The sequence below is a fragment of the Phragmites australis genome, chromosome 8 (genome assembly GCF_958298935.1).
Source record: "Phragmites australis chromosome 8, lpPhrAust1.1, whole genome shotgun sequence".
Classification (NCBI taxonomy): domain Eukaryota; kingdom Viridiplantae; phylum Streptophyta; class Magnoliopsida; order Poales; family Poaceae; genus Phragmites; species Phragmites australis.
Window position 1 is genome coordinate 37,139,666 of NC_084928.1, and position 7,801 is coordinate 37,147,466.

The 7,801-nt window shown below is 46.9% G+C and overlaps 1 pseudogene; it reads left to right on the top strand.

Annotated features, from left to right (window-relative positions):
• The first annotated feature begins 240 nt into the window (after window positions 1-240).
• Window positions 241-4,886, top strand: LOC133927812 (putative disease resistance protein RGA4; annotated as a pseudogene).
• Window positions 4,887-7,801: the final 2,915 nt, after the last annotated feature.

A 7,801-nucleotide genomic window follows, 5' to 3' on the forward strand; every position in this document is an offset into this window, starting at 1 on the left:
ACCTCATGCCTCATGCGATGCACGTACATGAACAAACTAAAATTTTGTATCTGTCTTGATCCCTGCCTCCTCTCTCTTTCTCCTCCATGGAAGCACTTCTCTCTCTACTCCGCCTCACATTGCTCCTCCAAGGTAAGTACTAGATTCACAAACGCAAATCTTCCAGCATGGATTAATTTACATGTATCACATTCAATTTGTTTCTTGTGTTAAATATGTACATTTTTTCTGTGTCATCAATCAAATTTCTTTTTCATTTTTGCTTACTATGTCCCATGCGTCTGATTGTACGTTGTTGCCTAATGTTCATCAGAGTGTTCTCTGCTGCTACGTACTAATCGATGCACAATGCATTGTAATTACCAGGAGCAGAGCCTGCAACGTTCACCAATCCAATCTAATTAGGCGTTATAATTATTCTATTGTGTTAACTCGGAATATTGCTTAGAGATTTTGTGAGGGATTGGCCTGTTGGCATCTAGTTAAGATAGTAATAGAGGTCGACTGCGAGAACCAGATGCCCACTAGCTACCTTCTTTTTTGTCAATATATTTGCGTATCTTTTCATGCCCTGAGGTCGACTGCGAGAACCAGATACCCACTAGTTACTTTCTTTTTTGTCAATATATTTGCGCATCTTTCCATGCCCTCATGTGGAGCTGATTGAAGTGACTGTCAGACCATTCTTCTCCACTCTGCAATTGTGTTCCCTGTGTTCTGTGTGTGTTCTTGTGAGTTCTGACTGCAGTTCCAATGGCTGAGCTGGTGGCTAGCATGGTGGTCGGGCCACTGGTGTCCATGGTGAAGGAGAAGGCGTCCAACTACATCCTGGACCAGTACAAGGTGATGGAGGGCATGGAGGAGGAGCACAAGATCCTCAAGCGTAAGCTGCCGGCCATCCTCGACGTCATCGCCGATGCCGAGGAGCAGGCAACCCACCGTGAAGGGGCAAAAGCATGGCTTGAGGAGCTCAAAACTGTGGCGTACGAGGCAAATGAAGTCTTCGACGAGTTCAACTACGAGGCGCTCCGCCGCGAAGCCAAGAAGAAGGGGCACATCACCAAGCTCGGCATGGGTGCAGTAAAGCTCTTTCCTACTCACAACCGTATTGCGTTCCGTTACAGGATGGGCAACAAGCTTCGCAGGATTGTGCAGACCATTGAGGTACTTGTGGATGAAATGAATTCTTTTGGATTCAAATATCAACGGCAAGCACCAGCATTTAAGCAGTGGCGTCAGACGGATTCCATCATTGTTGACCCAGAGAATATTGTCAATAGATCCAGAGACGAGGAGAGGCAGAAGATTGTTAAGATCGTAACTGATAAGACTAACACTTCAGATCTCACGGTCCTTCCCATCGTTGGGATGGGTGGGCTGGGCAAGACCACCTTAGCTCAGCTCATCTACAATGACCCTGATGTCAAGAAGCATTTCCAACTTTGGAATTGGGTCTGCGTGTCAGATGATTTCGATGTTTGTAATCTTGCTAACAAGATCTGCAACACCTCTGGTGAGAACAACCTAGAGAAGGCACTGCAGAAGCTTCAGCAAGAACTCCACGGAAAGAGGTAATGGTAGACAAAATTCAGTCAACGTACCCTCTTTTTGTGTCACACATAAACATATACATTTTTCTTCTCCTCTTTATTCATCCTCAACTTACATTATAAGGGTGTTTCCATTAATATAGCTAATTAGTATATATAAGAGTTATCCATGTCACCTATTGATAGCACAATAGATAACATCGTCAATGGATTAGCTAGAGTATACTCTCTAAACTTCATATGGGTCCACGTGTAATAGTGTGCTAAATTATGTATTTGTCTTGGAGTACATGAATAGACCGTGTACTAACTAGTAGTTGACTTTTATCTCTCTTGGAATTGTCTCTCCTCTAAGTAGTTAAAAATCTGATATTGATATATAACCTTATAGCTAGCTAACGTGTATTGTTAAAGTCTTAAAGATGCCTTAAAAGCCATTAGGCTCAAAGACAGCTTAAATACGAAAGATAACACCGCTACCAACTAACAACCCAATAAGGAATAAGGACACGAGCACCCAAACTAACCATTTGCTTAACTCTCCTGCATTTCTGCATTGGACCGACAACCTGCCAACGACTTTGAATTGGGCACCACACACCAAAATTCTAACTTGCAAGTTGCCCTCTTGGACATTGCACATCTCATATATATGAAAAAATTATTTCTAACAGGTACCTTCTTGTACTGGATGACGTTTGGAATAAGAATGTCGACAAGTGGGAGAAGCTGGAGGCCTGTCTTAAACATGGTGATGTCGGCAGTGTCGTACTAACGACTACTCGTGATAAAAAAATAGCTAACCTCATGGGTACAGGACCATGACATCACAGTTTTGGACAAGAAATTCATACATGAAATTATTAAAAGAAGAGCATTCAGTGTGCAAAACAGCAAGCCAGCTGAGCTAGTTAAGTTGGTTGATCAGATTGCAGAGAGATGTGCTGGGTCTCCATTAGCAGCGAAAGCATTGGGATCTGTATTACGTAACAAGACTACTGTGGAAGAATGGGAGGCCGTATTACAAGGAAGAAGCATAAACAATGATGAGACTGCAATTTTACCTATACTCAAGCTCAGCTACGATGACTTGCCAGCTGACATGAAGCAATGCTTTTCTTTTTGTGCTATGTTTCCAAAGGATTATTCGACTATGGATGGCCAATGGTTTTATCTCAGAGCAAAAAGGAGTACGTTCTGAAATCGTTGGTAAACGGATTTTCAACGAGTTGGTTTCAAGGTCATTCTTCCAGGATGTGAAGGAAGTCACGGTTGACGAAGATAAAAGAAGGCGTGGGTATTGTTCAAGAATTATATGTAAGATCCATGACCTCATGCATGATGTTGCATTGTCTGCTATGAAAACAGAGTGTGTTTCTATAACTAAGGAAACTAGTCCAACTATTGAGTTGCTTCGGAATACTGCTCGCCATTTACATTTTTCATGTTATGGATCAGAGATTATTTTTAAATCATTCTATGAAGAAAACGCCTCTAGCTATCCAAACACTAATGGCTGGTGGATATATGGTTGAAAATTTGCAGCATTCATCAAAATATAGTTCTTTGAGAGCATTACAACTCCGTGCTTCGAGTCTGCCAATGAAACCAAAGCATCTTCATCATCTAAGGTATCTTGATCTGTCAGGAAGTTCTATCATAGCACTTCCGGAAGATATAAGCATCCTATATAATCTTCAGACGCTAAACCTTTGTGGCTGCAAAAATCTTGATCGACTTCCCAAGCAAATGAAGTACATGACTGCCCTCCGTCACCTCTACACTCATGGATGTGAGGAGTTGAAGTGCATGCCTCCGGAGCTTGGACGACTCACCTCCCTTCAGACACTTACATATTTTGTAGTGGGTAGTGGCTCTAATTGCAGTAATCTTGGAGAGCTACAGCATTTAAACATTGGTGGTTCACTACTGCTAAGTCAGCTCGAAAATGTGACACAAGCAGACGCAAAAGCATCCAATCTTGGAAATAAGAAGGAACTGAGAGAACTGTCGTTAAGGTGGACAAGTGGTAAGGAGGAGGAACAACAATGTCATACGGTGCTAGAGGACCTCAAAGCTCATGATGGACTGAAAGCTCTAATGATACATTCCTACCAAGGCACCACTTTCCCAACATGGATAGGTATGTTGCAAAACTTGGTTGAGCTTCGACTACTTGATTGTAGGAAATCCAAGCAGCTTCCTCCATTGTGCCAGCTACAAGAGCTGGGACTTCTTCATTTGGAAGGATTACAAAATTTGCAGTACTTGTGCATCGGTGGTACGTCCTCCACTTTCCGAAAACTGAAGGAGCTTAAGATAGTTGGTCTACCAGAATTTGATAGATGTTGTGAGGCAAACTTGGTGGCAGGAGAGCAAATAACATTTCCTCAGCTTGAAAAGTTGTTTATTGAGCGCTGTGAAAAGTTCACTGCATTACCAGAAGCAGCATTGCTGAAAGAATCGTATGGTGGAGGAGATTATACAATGGCCCGCTCAGCATTTCCAGAATTGAAGGAGCTCGAATTGATAGAATTAAGCAGCTTTCAAAGCTGGGATGCAGCCCCTGGAATTCAAGTAGGACAGCTAATATTCCCTCTGCTTGAAAAGTTGTTGATTAAGCGTTGTGAAAAGTTCACTGCATTACCAAAAGCGGCATTGCTGAAAGAATCGTATGGTGGAGGAGATTATACAATGGCCCGCTCAGCATTTCCAGAATTGAAGGAGCTCAAATTGATAGAATTAAGCAGCTTTCAAAGCTGGGATGCAACCCCTGGAGTTCAAGTAGGACAGCTAATATTCCCTCTGCTTGAGACTGTCGGTATTTCGAAATGCCCACAGTTAACAAATCTACCTAAAGCACCAAAGCTCAGAGTATTAGAGATAACTGAAGGCAACCCACATATGTACCAAAGCTCAGAGTATATGACGTCATTATCCACTTTGACATTGGGCATCCAAGAAGGAGAAACAACAAGTGTGATTGATCTGGTGGACGGCAAGGAGAAATGGAATGGTAAATCCCCTCTGACAGGTATGGTGCTAATCGGGTGCAACTTGTTCTTCCACTCAAGTGCACTAGTGCTATGGCCTTGTTTTGAGCAGCTCCAAAGTCTAGAAATTCAGAGTTGCGATGCGCTTGTCTGCTGGCCGGAGAAAGAGTTTCAAAGCTTGGTATCCTTGAGGAGGCTGACTATTTGGGAATGCAATAATCTGATTGGATACGCACAAGGTCCTGACCAGCCAGCATCATCCAAAAGAAGCCAACTTTTGCCCCATCTCGAGTATCTACAGATAAATGGTTGTGCAAGCCTGGTAGAGGTCTTCAAAGACTAGAAGTTGGATCGTGTGACAGCTTGTCAGGGGTTCTCAGCCTTCCCCCGTCCCTCAATGATTGACGATAATAATCGTTGTTGTATTGATCGGAGGATCGACCGTTTACATATAAGGGCGAGCCTCCCTTCCGTATCTAAACCGACTCATGGAAACAACGTTCGGCAAAATAGGAAGGAGATCAACCGATCAGGACTATCCAAACATTAGCATGCATGGCTAAGAGCAAGGATAACTATCCATCTAATAATAGCAGTCTAACACCCCCCCGCAGTCGGAGCGTGACTAGCCGCAAGGAAGAACGTTCAGACTGAACCTGAACTCAGTGAATATCGACGACGGTAGTCCCTTGGTGAAGATATCAGCATACTGGGAGGAGGTAGGAACATGCAACACTCGAACCGCTCCAGCTGCTACTCGTTCTCGGACAAAGTGAAGATCAATCTCGATGTGTTTGGTGCGCTGATGCTGCACCGGGTTCGTCGAGAGATAGACAGCACTGATATTGTCGCAGAAAACAATAGTGGCGCGCTGGAGAGGAATATGCAACTCCTGAAGAAGCTGGCGTAACCAAGTCGTCTCGGCAACAGCATTAGCAACCGCACGATACTCAGCCTCAGCACTGGAACGAGAGACAGTAGGTTGGCGCTTCGAAGACCAGGAGACGAGATTATTACCAAGAAAAACTGCGTACCCAGAAGTAGAGCGGCGAGTGTCAGGACAACCAGCCCAATCTGCGTCAGAGTAAGCAACCAGATTGGAGACATCTGTGCGACGAAGCTGTAAGCCATGATCCAATGTGCCGTGCAGATAACGAAGAATGCGCTTGATGAGAGCATAGTGTGGCTCCCGGGGGTCATGCATGTGAAGACACACCTGCTGGACAGCATAAGAAATATCTGGACGAGTGAAGGTGAGGTACTGTAAGGCACCGGCCAGCCCGCGATAGTGAGTCGGATCAGCAACGGGATTCCCCTCGGTGCCAGAAACCTTGTTGCATGTGTCAACAGGGGTGGAGCATGGTTTGCAATCGGCCATACCGGCGCGCTCAAGAATCTCAAGAATATACTGGCGCTGAGAAAGATGAAATCCATCGTCCTGACGAGTAACGGTAAGGCCTAAAAAATGGTGCAGAGGACCAAGATCCTTCATAGAAAACTCATGCTGTAGTGCTGCAATAACCCGCTGAAGGAGAGACACTGAGGAAGCCGTCAGAACAATATCATCAACATAGAGGAGCAAGTAGACTGTATCACTGCCACGCTGATATATGAATAGGGATGTGTCGGACTTGGCACTCACGAAACCAAGCGAGAAAAGATGAGTGGCAAAGCGACTGTACCAGGCACGGGGAGCTTGCTTCAAACCATAGAGGGATTTGTTCAGGCGGCATACGTGGTCAGGGCGAGAAGTGTCAACAAAACCAGCAGGCTGCACACAATAAACAGTCTCATCAAGAGTGCCATGCAAGAACGCATTCTTCACATCGAGCTGATGAACGGGCCAGATATGAGAGAGAGCAACTGTGAGCACGGTGCGAATAGTGGCGGGTTTAACCACCGGGCTGAAGGTCTCATCAAAATCAAACCCAGGGCGTTGTGTGAAGCCACGAAGGACCCAACGGGCCTTGTATCGCTCAAGCGAACCATCTGGACGAAGCTTGTGACGATAAACCCATTTTCCAGTCACGATATTGGTGCCAGAAGGACGAGGAACCAAGTCCCAAGTGTTATTATCCAGTAGAGCAGAGAACTCCTCAGACATAGCCGCCCTCCAATTTGGATCTGCCAAGGCCCCACGATAGGACTTTGGTATTGGAGACAGGGCAGCAGTGTGTAGATCAAACGGCACCTTTGGTTGACGAAAACCGCGCTTCCCGCGCGTTATCATGACGTGCTCATTGTCCTCAGGTGGAACAAGCACGGCATTGGGAGGCGGTGGACGTTCAGTAAGCGGAGGGGAGGACGCGCCAGACGGTGGCGCGGGCATTCCGGGCGCGCCGGCTGTGCGAAGCCCACTGCTGGAGGCGGGGCCCAGCCTAGCAGTACTGAGCCCAGGAGACAGGACGGCACCAGTCCTGCCCGCGTGGGCCACGCCAGGGTCAGGAGAAGCAGCGCCAAGCCTGCCTGCGTGGGCCGTGCCAGGCCTGCCTGCCTGGGCCGCGCCAGGTCCAGGGGAAGCAGCCGCGCAGGGAGCTCCGCAGGCCGCGCTAGGCCCAGAGGAGGAGGCTGCGCTGGGAGCCTCACAGGCCGTGGCAAGCCCAGGAGTCACGGGTATTGTGCTGGAGATGGGCGTCGAGGCACCGCTGGCAGCAACCTGTGGCGAGGTGCCAACAGGGGCAGCGGTGCGAGCGTCAGTACCTGGAGCACATGAGGGACCAATAGGAATAATAGGTGCAACATTAAACTCCGATAAGAACTCAAAGTCGGATGAAGGGGGTGAGGAAACCTCGGAGAAAGGAAATGAGGTCTCATCGAAGGTCACATGACGGGAGATGATGATCCTATTAGTGGAGAGATCAAGACAGCGATACCCCTTGTGCTCAGAGGGATACCCAAGAAATACACAGGCAACAGAACGAGGAGCCAATTTATGATCCGTAGTCGAGGAGAGATTGGGGTAACAACGGCACCCAAAGACTCGAAGGTGGGTATATGATGGTTGGGTCTTGTAGAGCGCATAGAAAGGCGTGGAAGAAGCTAAGGTCTTAGTGGGGTGGCGGTTGAGGAGGTAGGTGGCTGTGTGAAGGGCCTCAACCCAGTAAGACGAGGGCATGCTAGCCTGAAAAAGGAGGGAGCGAATGATATTGTTTGTGGTACGAATGATGCGCTCGGCTTTACCGTTCTGTGGCGAGGTGTATGGGCAGGACATGCGAAGGGTAGCACCATGGGTGAGAAAGAGCGTGCGGGTGGAGGAGT